Raw genomic sequence first — 16,251 nt, forward strand, 5'->3', positions numbered from 1 at the left:
GACCGTTTAAATTCACGTACCTACTACGTCACAGTTTAGCTTGCCTTGATCAAAATGCTATATACAGTACGTTCGATTATCTAGTTCTCGGAAATCTATTTTGGTCAAAAACGTGTTGACATACTTAACTTTGCCTTGTCCTGATGAAGAAAATACACACTTAAGTAGGACCGAAATCAATAAAAAAACATTATTATACTGCCTTAGATACGTTTAAGAGATTACTAGCTTATATTTTTTATTGATATTTAAGAGTTGTAATGTAATGCAACTTTACTATTAAGATATTTATACTAAGTAAATCACTATCGCAGTTTTAAATGCATCTTATTTATTAAACTAACAGTTCGATTATTTTTAGGAAAAGACTAGCTCGAAATTTTAAAAATTTTAAGAAAAATTGTCGTGATATTTGGTTTGAGCCATTGTACTTGAATTCAGAAGTAATTCGAAGAACTAAAATGTAACATCAAAATCAATTATTTATTATTGTTCATAAACGTTGGTTTAAGTCAGAATAATGATGGAAAATAAAAATGGTAGGCTACATATAAACGGGTTTTAGATAAATAAGATGATAAACATCTGGTTAATTTTGGCTTATGATGTTTGCATGTACAGTATAATATGTAAACAACGTATTCTTGAGGACAACCTATCTATATATATAAAAGAAAGTCGTGTTAGTTACACTATTTATAAGTCAAGAACGGCTGATCCGATTTGGCTGAAAATTGGTAGGGAGGTAGCTAAGAACTGGGAGAAACACATAGGATACTTTTTATCACGTTCCCGATTCAGGATTCCGCCCCACTGGTCTCTAAAAGTTGCAAAAATACCCGTAAGAAATGCATTGCAGCAAACATATGTTATTAAGTGAAAGAGCCTGTTCAAATTTAATCAGCTGTTCTTTGTAAACATATATAATGTGAGAAAAGAAATATATGTTTATATCATTTAATTACTATTTTTAAATTTCTTTACACCTATAGTTTGAAAGCATAGAGTAAAAAAACTGTATCTTGAAAAAAACAATTGCCTGAATTCCAAAATGTAAACAAACAACTGTAAATTTGATTGACACTTTGACAGCTGCCTGTGTCATTTTTCTGGGTTACTCAGTCAAACAAAATGAAATCATGGCTACTGACATATAGATTGTCCTTTCAGTTTTACTTAATAATCAGTCAATCATTAAGTGATTTTTTTTACCTTTGCAATAATCTGTTGGTTTTTTAATAAAGACAAACAACTTATTACTTCGATTGCTTTCGGTTCGGATAACTTTGTTTCGCACGAAATTAAACGAGTGTTTGTGAACATTGAGAGGATTATTATAAAGATGCCGCGACCCAGAAGATCAAATCTGTCTCAACAAAGCCGTAATGCAAGAAGGCTTCGTAATGTTGTGAACAATTCTGCTGAAGAAGAACGTGAAATCGGACGACAAGAGCGTCGTGTTGGATGGCCCGACTTCGTGCTTCTCAATCTCAAGAGCAAAGAGAGGAAGCCCGTGAAACAGCTCGCTTGGCTATGCGAAATCGGCGAGCTAATCAAGAACTAGATCAAGTTCGACACGCAAGAAGGAATACATCAGCTGTTGATTTGAATAGAGCATCATTTAGTTATGATTGCACTTATGATTACAGTTCGCATGTATCTGTACTTATTGGTCCAATGGATGTTGTTTGTGGGCATTGTAGTGCATTGAAGTTTGTTGGAGAGTCGCTTGGATTGTGTTGTCTTCGTGGCAAAGTAAAATTGCCAATACTGACTCCCCCTCTTGATCCATCACTAATCACAAAAATAACAATTGGTTGAGTGAGCGAGCAATCTTGGCAGCTAAGAACAAGGATGTGGATTACTTGAACTTTTTAATTCAGAGTCAAATTGATGCTACTCTGCAAACATTCAAATCTATTGATTGCGTAACAAATAAAGATGAGGCCACTAACTATCCAACTGAATTTTTAAACTCTTTGGATGTGCCCGGCTTACCACCCCATAATTTACTTTTGAAGGTTGGTGCAGTAGTCATAATGCTTCGCAATCTAAATCAACCAAAATTATGCAATGGAACGCGTTTGGTTGTAAAAAAAATATGATAAATGTGATTCAAGCGACGATTCCTAAAGGAAAATTTAAAGGTGAGGAAGTTCTTATTCCAAGGATTCCGATGATTCCTACCGATATGCCTTTTGAATTTAAACGAACTCAGTTTCCGATTCGTCTTGCATTTGCCATGACGATCAATAAATCACAAGGCCAATGTTTGAGCGTTTGTGGACTAAATTTAGAAAATCCATGTTTTTCTAATGGACAACTATATGTGGCATGTTCACGTGTCGGCAAACCATCAGCTTTATTCATTCTTGCACCTAATAACAAGACAAAAAATGTTGTATATCACAAGGTACTCGACTGAAGAAAGAGAATCAATATTAATAAATTAATGTATCTGTGGCTTTGCTGCTTATTGCGATTTAAATTATTTTAGATAAATTACGAATTGTGTTTTTTATTTTGTTTTTCTATTTAAATTTCAGATTCGTTGTGAAGGAAAAAAAATCACATAGGACCTAATTTGATTTATTTTTTACTTTGTCTTTTATTCTGCACATTTCAAGCACCAATGTGGATGTTTTAAGGCGGTACGAAGTTCGCCGGGTCAGCTAGTTATTGATAAAATGTAAATGTATACATCTGTTTCAGAAAGTTTGTCGAACTATAGCTGTCAACAGCTGTTTAGTGCCAGTTTAATTTGAATTATGAAACGTAAAAACTACAATTTTTTCTGAATTCCAAAATATTCCAGATAACTTTTCTTAACTTTTTCTTCATAAAACCCTTCCTCGGATTTCAATGGACATTTTACAAATATAATTAACCGAATTGGTCCAGCCGTTACCAAGATTTGCGCTTAGCAACACATTTTGCGAATTATTTTTATTTATAAGATTTTCTAAAATTTAAATGTAAACATATGTTTCTGCCACTGACGAACTTCAGCTGAAAGTGGCAACAGCTGTTTAGGGCCAGTTAACTTTGGATTATGTGTCATAAATATTATAATCCTATCATAACATTCGAATGTAAACATACTAATTTTTCAATTTGAATTCGACTTTATTTGGTGAAATGAATGTGTTATGGGTGGTAAAAAGCACTCTAAGTGTTAATTCAGGCCAAAAGCTATAACTGTTCCAAATTTCAGCACAATCCGTATAGCAGTTTCAGCGTGATTCGGGGACAAACCTCCAAACATCTAAACATACAAACATCTAAATATCCAAACATTCAAACTTTCGCATTTGTAAATTAGTGAGATAATAAACAAACACACCATATGTTAATAAAACTAATGTTGAATGTACAAAGAGTAAATAATTTTGCTTTATACAAAGAATAATAATCACTAAAATAATTTTCTATGTTGATTGAATAATCTAATACAATTTGAAATTTAAATAGTTAATATTAAATTTAAAGTAGTTATATTTATAAATTTAGCTATTTAGTTTCTAGAACCCTCTGAAGGAGCTGTTTCTAAATTATTAATTTCAATCTTGAGTGGATTTTCAATTTGGTTAAATGCCTAAAAAATTGACAGTTTTTACATGACAATTAGTAAATGATATTGCTGTATTCGTAATATTTTATCAATTATCGGATAATTTCTTTTTTATGTAATACTACAGAAATCTTTTAAATTTATTATTAAATTGCACGTTTTGTAGCGAGCCTTGCAACAAGGTTCACAGCCAAAGAAATTTGAAATTTTGGGCTAGTTCATCAGAGGGTAATTTAGGTCTTACTCATATTTTTTTCAATTTTTTATGCTTAACTTTAGGTAGATTTACTAAATAAATTTCTTGTTGCAGGGGAAACTTGTAGAATATTGTGAGCTGGTTTTATTGTACCGTACCATTAATTTTGTAAAGCCCTGAAAAGTAAGAAGTAATACATTTTCCTTGGTTACTGTTGTTCCTAGGAGTACAATATTCGGCTTTTAATTTTTTTAGTGTGACAATCATAATCAGATTTATTAGATCAAAGTATTTTTGCTCTAAAAGGTAGATTTTTTTAAAAAGATTTTTAACACAACCAGGATGGCAGCTTGAATAGTGTAAATATTGCAAAAAGTTCAAAAAGGGTTTAAGCATATTGTATGCAATCTGTAAATAATTTAGTGAACCTCTGCACAAAGTCAAAAATCGGCTTGCCACTCAGGGAAATACTGATAAACATTTCTAAGGTATCACGTTTGGTTGTACACGCAAGCAGTAGGATAGGCCTACTAATATTACGGGTAAAACTGCATAATTAATTAGACAGTAATTGAAATGAACACTAATCCTAACATGTTAAAATCGCTATTACCATGTTGTTTCGACAAAAGTAATCAGCTTGGCAGCATTGATGTTCTAAATTCACAGTCACTTTCAACATCGTTTCCGTGGTGTAGCGGTTATCACGTCTGCCTAACACGCAGAAGGTCCCCAGTTCGATCCTGGGCGGAAACATTGAACTTTTTGTCATCTGAAATAGGTATCATATAAATTACCAATAAACTTCTTGGTTGTATCTATTTTTATATTTATTTATACAGTATAAACAGTTAACATTCATTTTTATGTAAAATTAACAAAACAAAATAATATATTACAATATAGTTATAAGTTTTAAGCTATGATTAAACACATTATTAGATTATTATAACTAATCTATATTATAGTAATTAGATTATACTGGTATCAATATTTTCGTATTATTTTTACAGTAACTCTACCCTTTACTTAGATAAAATCACAGATCTTCGTTTTAATAATGTGCGTAAAGTTATAAATAACGGAGTACCGATGTTAGCATGAATTATATATATGTTTTTTTAATTGATTTTTTTATCACCTCACGAGTGATAAGCTTTGCTAAAGCTCAGCCTATATAGATTGGGTCGTAGGCGGGAACAGTTTATTAACCTGTTAAAAATATTTCGATAGATCGATAATACTAAAATTTGCGACAAGTAGCGCTGGCATCTCGATTGAGTTTCCTCGTGACACCGTTACGAAACTTTGGTTTTAGACAGATCCATACTCAGGTTGAAATGTAAATCCTTCAAATACTTCGTTTCTCCAAAATTTAAAATTTTTCATTCTTTATTTATTTATCAACGGACAACCATTTTTTATATGTAAGAATAATACAAATTAATTCATTTAAGACAGACAGCATAATCGAACAGATTTACAATAAAACATGGTGTGTTAGTTTTGACTATGCAATAAGTATCAAAAAATAACAAATCATAAATAACACTAACCAACTCGAAAACTAATATAAATTGAGTATAATAACAATAACAACAAGATAAAAGAAAAACAACGATAAACATTTAAGAATTAACAAGATAAATTTAGAGCACATAACAAACAACAAGAAATAAAGTAGCAGATCTACTTGAAAAAGTCTATACAGTTACAAGAAATCAGGCAATTAACAATGTACAATCACATTCAGCAGTGCAATTTTAGAAACAATTATTGATTCATTAAAAAAGTACAAAACAAATAAGTTCAATTTACAACCAAACTATTAGAAAAAAATATAATAAAATAAAAATAAATAAATTAAGCATCATTGAGCATGGTGAAAAGACTATTTCTAAAAAAGCTACAGCTACATGCGAAATAGTCCAGATGCTGGCACACAAAATTACCCAAATGATGGACTCTGTTGCTGAAAAAGTTGGCCCGATAATTGGTGTCCACGTGCTTACGGACGAAAAGCTCCCTGGACCTAGTTTGAGCAGTGGGGCATCTGAAGGAGATCAAGGCAAGTAGTTCTGGAGCATCCACCAAGTTGTTCAGCAGCTTAAACAGGAATAGGACATCATGGACGCTTCTCCTGGTAGAGAGTGCGTGAAGAGACAGAGAATGGCCAATCGCCAAAATAGGAGCATCCCAGTAAGCAAAACCCAGTCTCACACCAACCATTCGCAAAAAGCGGTCGTGAATTTTTCCGGAGCTCTGCCTGGAAAGTAGCTTGATGCGGAGACCACACAGAAGAGCAGTATTCAAGAGTGGATCTTACGAGAGAGGAATACAACATTTTGAGTGCCGTAGTGCTAGTCATGGCTGTGGTAGATCGAAAAAGGAAACCAAGATTTCTCTGGGCTCTCTTGCACACATCAAGTACATGTTGCTCAGGGCTAAGATCATGTGACAGAAGTACACCCAAATCACGCACAGTGGAGCAGCGTTCCAAGATTTCATCCTCCAAGGTGTAGGAAAAGAGAATAGGAGTTTTTGTACGATGAAATGTCACACATATGCACTTTTTTATGTTCAGGGACATGGAGTTGAACTCACACCACCGGAGCACCCAGTCGAGACATTCCTGGAGCAACACACAGTCCGCCAAGGTTTCAATCTTCCTGAAGATTTTGATGTCATCAGAAAATAGTAGATATTCAATCAAAGAATGTTCCAAAATGTCGTTGATGAAAACAAGAAAGAGGATAGGCCCAAGGTGAGATCCTTGAGGAACTCCCGACGAGGCAGAAAACTCAGAGGAAAGGCAGTTAGAGAATCTAACCTAGAGCTGACGATCATCAAAGTAACTAGAGAACCAACTGAGTAAAGACCCAGTAACTCCCAGGGCTTTGAGTTTAGCTATGAGATGTGTATGACTAACCTTGTCGAAGGCTTTGGAAAAATCCATTAGATGACGTCAAGTTGCCTTCCATCGTCAAATGACGATGCAACATGATTTTGGAACGTCAGAAGGTTAGTCTCTGTTGTTTTGTGAGGGGTAAACCCGTGCTGGTTGGGGACAATGATACTTTTAAAAAACGGGGCAACTCTCTTGAGAACTAATTTTTCGAACATTTTAGCTAATACAGGCTGAATGGTGATGGGACGGTAGTTTTTAACATCTTCCTTGGAGCCGCTCTTATGAATAGGAATAACATATCCTTGCTTAAGAACTCGCGGGTAGACTCCAGTTTTTATTGATAAATTTAACAGAGTGAGAATGGGGCCAGCTACCAGCTCACAGCAATGACGCAAAACATTAGGCGGAATCAAATCAGGTCCGCATCTCTTATTAGTGTCCAAGGAAAGGAGTTCTTTCTTCACTTCGTCGTAGGAGAAGGAGAAACTAGTTATCGATGAATACGAAGGTAATTCATAGTTCACAGCCAGGCATGATGTAGGAGAGTACACTGAGGAAAAAAAGGTTGCAAACATATCAGACATTTGGTCAGGGTTACATGAAGATACATCATCAAGAATTAGTTTGGATGGCAGAGGTTCCTGTCTTCTTAAATTCCTCGCATAACTCCAGAAAACTTTCGGGTTATTTGGGATGACATTCTCAACGTGTCGAACATAGTCCATGTAACACTGCTTTGACATATCACGGCACAATCTTCTAACTCTGGAAAATTCGAAGTAGACCGCCAATTTATGAGTACGTTTGTACTCTTTATGCAATATCTTTGTCCTTATTACAAGATCCTTGAGCTCCTTAGTAAACCAACAAGGAAATACCGAGGAGTGGGGTTTCTTCATGGGAGTATGGCGAAATACGATTGTCTTGAGCTGGTGGGTAAAAAAACTCAAACAACATGTTGACATCGAATGTGAATGCAGGAAGAAGAGATGTTCGTGACAGATCCTCCAAAACGCTATCCAAGTTACATCGACGAAAGTCAGACGAAGGAACATAGGAGGTAAAAGGTTTAAGCTTCATCAGAGGAACATCGGCCGTGAGAGGTGGATGATGGGCATCAGCAAACACCAGTGGTAAAACTTGACCAATAAGTCCATTGTAGAGAAAAAGAAGTCTAGTAGCACTCCCCGGTAATTGCGGATAGTATTTTGCTGAGTTAGATTGAAATAGTTAGCCAACTGAAGAATGGCCTGCGCAGAAGCATTGGTAGAATCATGACTGGCGCTGTCCCAATCGGTATTCGGAAGATTGAAATCTCCAGCAAGTAAGATCTGCTGATCGGGTTCACCAAAACCAGCCACTTCTGCAAAGGCCGCACATAAATCGCAATAAATGTCAGTAGGCATGTTAGAGGGAATGTAAATACAACTGAGCAGCAGCTTTGTGTTATAGGGGAGATCCAGTTTGACGAATAGAACTTCAAGGTTAGAGTTTGTTAAAGGTAACACTACGGATGGAATGAAATTGTCAACAGCAATGAGCACACCACCACCGCTTTCTTTGACACTAGTTTTTGAGTCTCTATCCTTCCTGAATACACGGTGGTTTATAAAGCCCAATTCAGAGTCCAAGATATCAGGGGATAAGTTTGTTTCAGTAAAAAAAAATTAATTCGTGACGACAAGAAGCTAATGCACATTTGAGATCAGTAAGTTTTGATTTTAGACCATTAACATTTTGGTAATATAGACTAATATCTGGTTGTCCGTTGAACCTAACTAGGTTTTTTGTAATAATGATCTTGGGTACACCGTTGATCGTGAGGTCTTTTTCACCATTTTGAGTCCTATGAGCAAGTTCAGTTCGTAGATCTTTAAGGTGCTTTATTTCATTGGGAGTCCTGTCACGTGTTAATGACACTTCAGGCAGAGACGGATCGACATCAGAAAACACTTTCATATCTAATTCTTTCAAAATCTTTACGCCAAGCTCTTTATTAGCAAGGACTGCCTTAATTGGCCTTTTGTTGTTTTTAGATTGGTTACCCAAACGATAGAAAGTTTTTAATTCATTTTCCGACAGGTTCGCTGCAGGCAAAACAGAGATAATTTTCATTCTGTCTTGATTTTTGCGATCAGCATTGTTACGACTTGTGGATTCGGGAACATTGAAGAAAATTACATTACTAGATCTATATTCACGATCATTCAGTTCGGCAGCAAATGATTCAAATTCGAAAGCCTACGCAGGTTTGGTAACAACCTTTTTGGAGAATTCCTCTACGGAAGTTTCTAGACCTTGAATTTGAAGCTCAGCATTGAAGATCCTCGGTTCAAGGTCAGCGATTTTGGGCGATATTGCATCAATACGATCCTTTACGTCTTTAATCTTGTTTTGAAATTCATCTTTGGTAGCCAAATTAGTCAAGCGCAGCAAAATTTCAGAAACATTAGCATTCAAAGTAGCCAGACCATTACCGCTGTCCTCGGTGCAATCAGCTCTCTCACAGAACCACTTTTTATTCACGTCATTAGAGTACGACGAGTATTCAGGCTTGCTCATATTAATACACTCAGGATGAAACCATCTCTGACATTTCCCATCACACCTAATACCCCTATCAGAAACAATCTTCACACAACGAGGGCATACTTCACTCGATGGCGATTTCTTTCTAGGACTCATGATATATATATATATATATATATATATATATATATATATATATATATATATATGATGTCACAACCAAAGTGGAACGAACAAGTATGAAGCACCAGACCAGAGCTACTCAATTCACCCCAGTCAGAACTGTATTGCTCCTCACTTTATTATAGTACTAAGTTCAATCGGTAAAGTTGACCAAGAAGGCCGTGGCAAAAAAAGTATCGTGGATTCCTCTTTGGATGACGGCAGTTGCAGACACAGATGTTGTGGAACAGGAATGCGTGAATTGGGCTGAGTTCAGTGTTCCACCGCTTGTCAGAAACGAATTTATGAATGTGCTTCTCTGTTTTATAATGTTATTAGTATGTGAGACAGTTAGTTACTTTGCAACATATAAACTTACAAATATTCAGTGAAGAAATAACACGAAATATAGGTATGGCAAAGAATTCGCAGTGACTATAAGGCAAAAATATCAACAGCACACAATCAACACACCTTATCTGTAATCCTCGTTCCGTCAAAAAAAAAGGAAAAAAGGAAAATTCTGTACACTTTTGAACGTAAAGTCTTTTGACGTTAAAGTGTCAGTATTGAATTATACGTTAAACGAACCTAAAAAAGAGTTTGGGATAATTTGTATTTCCCGTTGATCTCCAAGCATGTTGAGTCCTAAATTAAATATATAGATCTCTCCTCACTCATAGGATTTTTTAATAACTAAACACTAAATGTCTGTAAATAAGTGTTAACTCCTACGCTTCCAGCACTTTCTCCACCGCATTAAAACATTTACCTTCTTCAAATGAATACAAGTATGTGTCAATTTTAGACAGTGATAAAAAAATACAATTATGTTTATATCAATAAAAATCGAATTTGTGGGAAATGCACTAAAAAGCACTTCTTTTACCTCCTACCTCAAAATGTTAAATATGTACTCTGTGACGAGGGGTCCTCAGGTATTATTTTTGATTATATAACAGTCTATGAGAGGGTAATCCATCCAATCCTAAAATTTGTTGCGGCTTAAAACGTTTTGGTTGTACGCTGTAGTAGCAAACGATTGTTGAGAAATTATAAATATAGGACATTACAAAACAGTATAAACGTTTATTTTATTAAATCCTCATAATTGAAAAATATACCTAATATTTAAATTTAATTAATCACTGGGAGGTCATTACTAGAGGATTTGAATGGATTGCAGCTCTAAGGAAAGAGTTGGCACAGTAGCGCTATGTACAAATCACCGCACAGAACTAGGCTCATCGTACAAAATGTCTCCCACAAAATCTCATTTGGATACGACAACTATTCTCTCGTAAAGTCGAAAGTATTATTTTTATTTAAGACACATTTTGGGATCATTTATACACATATTAGTAGCCGAATAAACTTTTAATGCCTGTGAATATGTCCTATTTCCTACTCTTAAAATACTTCGCCCTCATAGCTTTGAATTTTCCATGTTACATCGGCCTATAGGAGGTTAATTATTATGTTTTAGGAACAATTTTTTGACCACTTTGGAACAACCATGCTTTGCTATTAAAACCCTGTATTTTAAAAATATATTCTATCTCCTTATATTATTTTTCTTTGATTCAGCAAATTCCAACCTTTGCCTTGTGTGGGGTTTAAGTGTTTTTATTGTTTCAATAAGTCTTTTTGAATATAGCATGAAGTTAGGCTTGGCCTAACTAGAAACTCTTTATTCCCTCTTATACCTTCCCCTCTTTCCCTTTTTTGTAGTTTTCCTTCTGTTACTGGAAAGTGTCTAAATATGTTTTGTTACTGAACCTGTGCAACAATCGTATAGCTTCTTTATAATGGATTATTAATACCCAATCATCTCGAGTATATAAAGTAGCGTATTTGAAATCTCCAGTGAATATACGCCATTAGGGGTGGTCCTCGTCCGCCATTCCGCCCGTCCCAAAATCCGGGTCCATCAAAGCTGTGACAGTAAACAAGTCTATCAGAGTATATTTTTTGCAATTACCCGCCCCCGGCGGACACGTGCCGCTCACAAGGCTTATCACCGGACTGCTGAATCATCCCCCTCTATCAAATTTGCTGGCTGGTGTCCTCATTGTCAGTCCCCCCAAATGAAAAAACTACTGGCCCTGCCCCATTGTCAGCGGTGTCAATCTCAATCGGTCCATGTATTTCCTGGGTTTTTGCTACATTTTTTCTATTAGTTTCCTAAATTGAATATTTGACTAGAAAAAATGATGAAGGCAATGTTCTAGGGGTGATTCATACGATAAACTGAAACACTTAGAAAGCCATTAATTCACAGATTGCCCATAGAGGGTTAGTCGTGAAATGCCATCAATTGAGAGGAATACCCCATTTTAAATTCATCGCCCAGATACCTTTTCAGAATTATAGTATGGTTATTTTATCCATATAAACAAAATATAGTATAGTATAGTGTAGTATAATTAATAAATTTGTGATCATATAAGATTAAGGTGGCACAATCGGATTTCTAACGAGTTATTTCAGTTTTTTTTTACGATAACATAGTATTTTCATTACTCTACGTGGTATTAATCTTATATATATATAAATGAAACTGTTCGTGTGTAACAGCATCACTCACAAACGGCTGGACGGATTCGCCTAATTTTTTTTTTAATTTGTTCGTCTTGATCTGTAGAAGGTTATAGGATACTTTTTATCCCTTTCCCGATTCAGGATTCCGCCCCACTGGTTACAGAAATACCCGTAAGAAATGCATTGCAGCAAACATATGTTATTAAGTGAAAGAGTCTTTTCAAATTTTTAATCAGCTGTTCTTTGTAAACATATATAATGCGACAAAAAATTGTTGTTATTTTTGACAGTAACTAAGTAAACATAAATATTTTTGACGTTTCTATGTAAACAAACATTTTTTGACATTTACAACGTGTCACAAATGTCAAATTTTTGATAAACGTGATTTGATATCTTTTTTACAATTTCCAAGAACAGTGTTATTTTCCATCAGTAAAAGGTTTAAAAAAATAGGCAAGTATTTTTGTTTTCTCATGTAAATATTCTTTGAAGAATGTTTTTCTCAACATTTTTTTTTACAGAATTCCTTTGAGCAGTTTTTTGACGAATTTTATTGGAAAATAACATAATGCCGCCAAGAAAAAAAAGTGCTTTAAGCCGTCACAGCGCACGTGCGATAGCAACAAAACGAATTCGTAATAATCAAAGCAACGACCAGCGCGCAAAGGTAAACGAATTGAATCGAATACGAACATCAGCATCAAGAATGATGCTGTCGCAAGAAGAAAGAGAAACATCAAATTTGAATGATAGATTGAGAATGCAAAGTAATCGAGCGGTTGCAATTATACGTCGCTTGCTCAAGAGTCGGAAACCCGAAGAACCTTTATATTTATGCTCCAAATAATACAACTAATAACGTTGTTTACCAAAACGCATTAAAATAAACAAAAAACTTTTATAATAGATTTTATGATATGCTACGATGTATTAGTAGAGCAATAAATTAATTGGAAAAACGTATAATAAAATTAGTATTTCTTTTCGATGCTTGATTGATGTAGCCCTCTCTACTGCCACGCGAGCGGAGCCGCGGGTTTAGGCTAGTACGTTTCATAAAGTTTTGTTCACAAATATAGATTCCCGGTACCTCACTTTAAGTTGTCCAGTTTTTAAAGACCTATTTGATTGAAGGAGACTCTTTTTTAACTTAAACTACTAGATTTAACTACATGTATTATAGCTGGACAGTTGTACAGTTGGTTAACACATTGTGAAGTCGCCTTTCGGTGCAGAATGGGATTGATACTACTAGTAGTGAAACAGTATAGAGCCGCAATGAAGAAGCTAAATTTAACTACATGTATTATAGCTGGACAGTTGTACAGTTGGTTAACACATTGTGAAGTCGCCTTTCGGTGCAGAATGGGATTTATACTACTAGTAGTGAAACAGTATAGAGCCGCAATGAAGAAGCTAAATTTCAAAACCATTAAATCATTAAGTCATGAACCATGGAAAACTGCTGAAGACGTGTACTCTATATAAAAATGTGTAATTTCCTTAAATCAAATTTATTTTAAAACCTTATAATTGTTTACTTCGTGATTCATAAACATACTGAACAAGTCATAACTCACCCTTGCCTTGGAACGTACTGCTTTGTGCTTAATTACAAAATTGCCATAAATAACGACTTTAAACGCCTATACTTTCTCTTTGAGTGAACTTTTATCTTTTTATTCCGTTTTCAAATTATAGTGCAATAATAAACACCTGTGGATAAGAAATTTCAAAAATACTAACATAACTTAAAAAATGATCGTTTTTAATACACACGAATTTAATTCATTACTGTGAACAGAACTGTATTCATGTAATGTATATTTAATCAAACTTAACTGTAGTAATCATAGACAATTAATTGATAAAATTTTATAGAATACCTAACATATATTAAATTATTCTATTTTATATATATATATATATTATATATATATATATATATATATATATATCCGTTGAGAATACAGGGACATAGTTTTAAATGTAATAAAATATATAGTTGATTAATCTAAATTATGTGTAACGCCTACCGTTTGTTTGAATCCAAAGTCATTATCTTATTTGAGATAAAATTGATTATAAATAGAATTAGTTGGGGCTTAGTTGGGAGAAAAGTTTACTATCAGCGATTGAATGAACTCTTATTGAACTATTATTTGATCATTGTGATTACAGTTTCATCATCAATATTGCAATAATGTTTTGCAGGTAATTAATTACACTGGGAATAGCTTAGGATCAGGAATGGGCATATTTCCTATTCTCGGCTAACTATATGAAATAAGACAGTCCATTTTCTCTTATCTGCGGTATAAGGTTAATAAGCATGTCAAGGATTAAACATCGTAATACGTAACTAATATTAACAATCTATAATATAAATTAAAACTAGTTGATTATTGAAGTTTTTCTTCATTTTAAATGATTTATGAATTGTCAAATTAATGATAAAACACAGTTAAGCTCCTGGACAAACCATGTTCACTACTCATATGCGATATTACCACTCTCTGCCGACGGCTTGCGCGTTCGACCGTGCAGGCGCCGGCTCCGGCAAATTAACAAAACCTGTTCATTAAATCGGCGGTGAAAATGAAGCCTTTAAATAGTGGTTTCAAAATTACACGCTTAAGATAATAACGTTAAGAGCTCAATAACGAGATCTTCATACGAATAAAGAAATCACGAATCACGATCTCCATAACGTTACGTAATTTTACGTGAAGTCACGTGGGGTTTACTTCATAGCGAATTCTTTCATACGCCCAGCCAAGAATCATTGTTAAGATGGTAGTTTAACAACAACTTTCTTTCATATAATTCAAAACTACTTACATAAAATAGTACAATTGTATAAACATTTGGTTTTGATCGGATAACAAGTTTCCAAGTTAGAAATATTTAAAGATGTAATTTGGTTGAAAAGCGCCAAAAACCGGTTCCTGTTTTCGTTGTTATCGATATAAAAATTGGAAATGATATTTTTATGTCTAAACTTAGATATAAACGAGCTAAAGTTTGCTGTTTCGTTACTGTAGCTGTAGTCTACAGTTTAGTCTGTGATTAATTTTCAAACTCAGGTATCGAATCTTTTTTATTCAAGAGTTGTCTGAACCACCTTAACTGTAAACCCGTTTGATTATAAGTAGTATTAATGGTTATCCTTGTTTTTCTTAGCAAACACAACTCTTATCGTGATTATTAAGATTTCTGCTTTGTTATAAGGTGCCTTACAATATTATTTTTCATAATCCGAAGCAAACTTATGTGAACAGATTTGACTAACAGAATTCAGTCTATTTAGAATTTCCAGGAAACGACCAAACCAACATCAGCAGAACAGAAAGTGATTTGCTAGTTAAGTGTCAACACGCAATGTGATAATTACATCTTTAACTTCCAAAACAGTGACACAAAATCGTTTAAACAAACTTAAGTACGGACTCTTCTGATAATAAATCTATAGACAATGGCAGAATGGCTGCCAAAGTTTCTTATAAAAGGTCGATTTATTTCACAAACTGGAAGATAAGTTCTGACACATTTGCTGGGTACAAAATGAAAGGAATACTGTTACGTAGTAGTGTGTCAAAGATAAGTAAGGACATAAAGAAACTTAAATATCTCTTTTATGCATATGGAATAAGTTTGGAAAACCTTTCTTATCGAGTGAAGAAGGCTATTTGGTAAGATATTTATTTACTGTACAAGCATTTTGCATGTACTGAAGATCGGAGATTAAAATGATTAGATTCTGAGAATTGTGTCAATTTCGTCTGTTACATCTTTTAGCATTAAATTATTTACTTTTAAGAGAAGTCGAGATTGTTTTGGCATACACAGAAATAAGCATTTGGTACCGGTTTAGGTTTCATCATTTAAAGTAAACCTCATATGTTTATGGCTTAATAATATTGCATATTTATGTCTGAAAACCAGGAACTGTATGTGAAAACAATGGCGTACAGTATCTTTTATGACAACCAATTGAAATATTTATTATTTTTTTACTGTAAACAGAATTGCTAGAGTAGTGGTTTTTTGTAAAATCAACTATAATATTAGAACATATAACCCACATATGATTTGTTTAAAATTTGATAAAATGCCTCTCTAATGGCTCATTAATCATACATATGTACGGTACTCTTAAAAACAAAAGTATATACTTTTTACTGACAGCTTTAAGTTTCAAGCGATCTCACAGAATGGCAAAGAAAATACAGGGGCTTTTCGCGTCATCCCCGTTGCTATACTAAAAGTTCAACCGTAAGAATTTTATAATTTGTTCAAACTTAAAGTTTAAATCAGTTGAATTTACTACACGCGATTAAA

The 16,251-nt window shown here is 34.2% G+C and overlaps 1 non-coding gene across 1 annotated transcript; it reads left to right on the forward strand.

Annotated features, from left to right (window-relative positions):
- The first annotated feature begins 4,450 nt into the window (after nucleotides 1–4,450).
- Nucleotides 4,451–4,523, forward strand: Trnav-aac. The gene has a single exon. It is a non-coding gene; the product is annotated as a tRNA-Val (tRNA).
- Nucleotides 4,524–16,251: the final 11,728 nt, after the last annotated feature.

Source organism: Homalodisca vitripennis, chromosome 3 (genome assembly GCF_021130785.1).
Source record: "Homalodisca vitripennis isolate AUS2020 chromosome 3, UT_GWSS_2.1, whole genome shotgun sequence".
NCBI classification, from domain to species: domain Eukaryota; kingdom Metazoa; phylum Arthropoda; class Insecta; order Hemiptera; family Cicadellidae; genus Homalodisca; species Homalodisca vitripennis.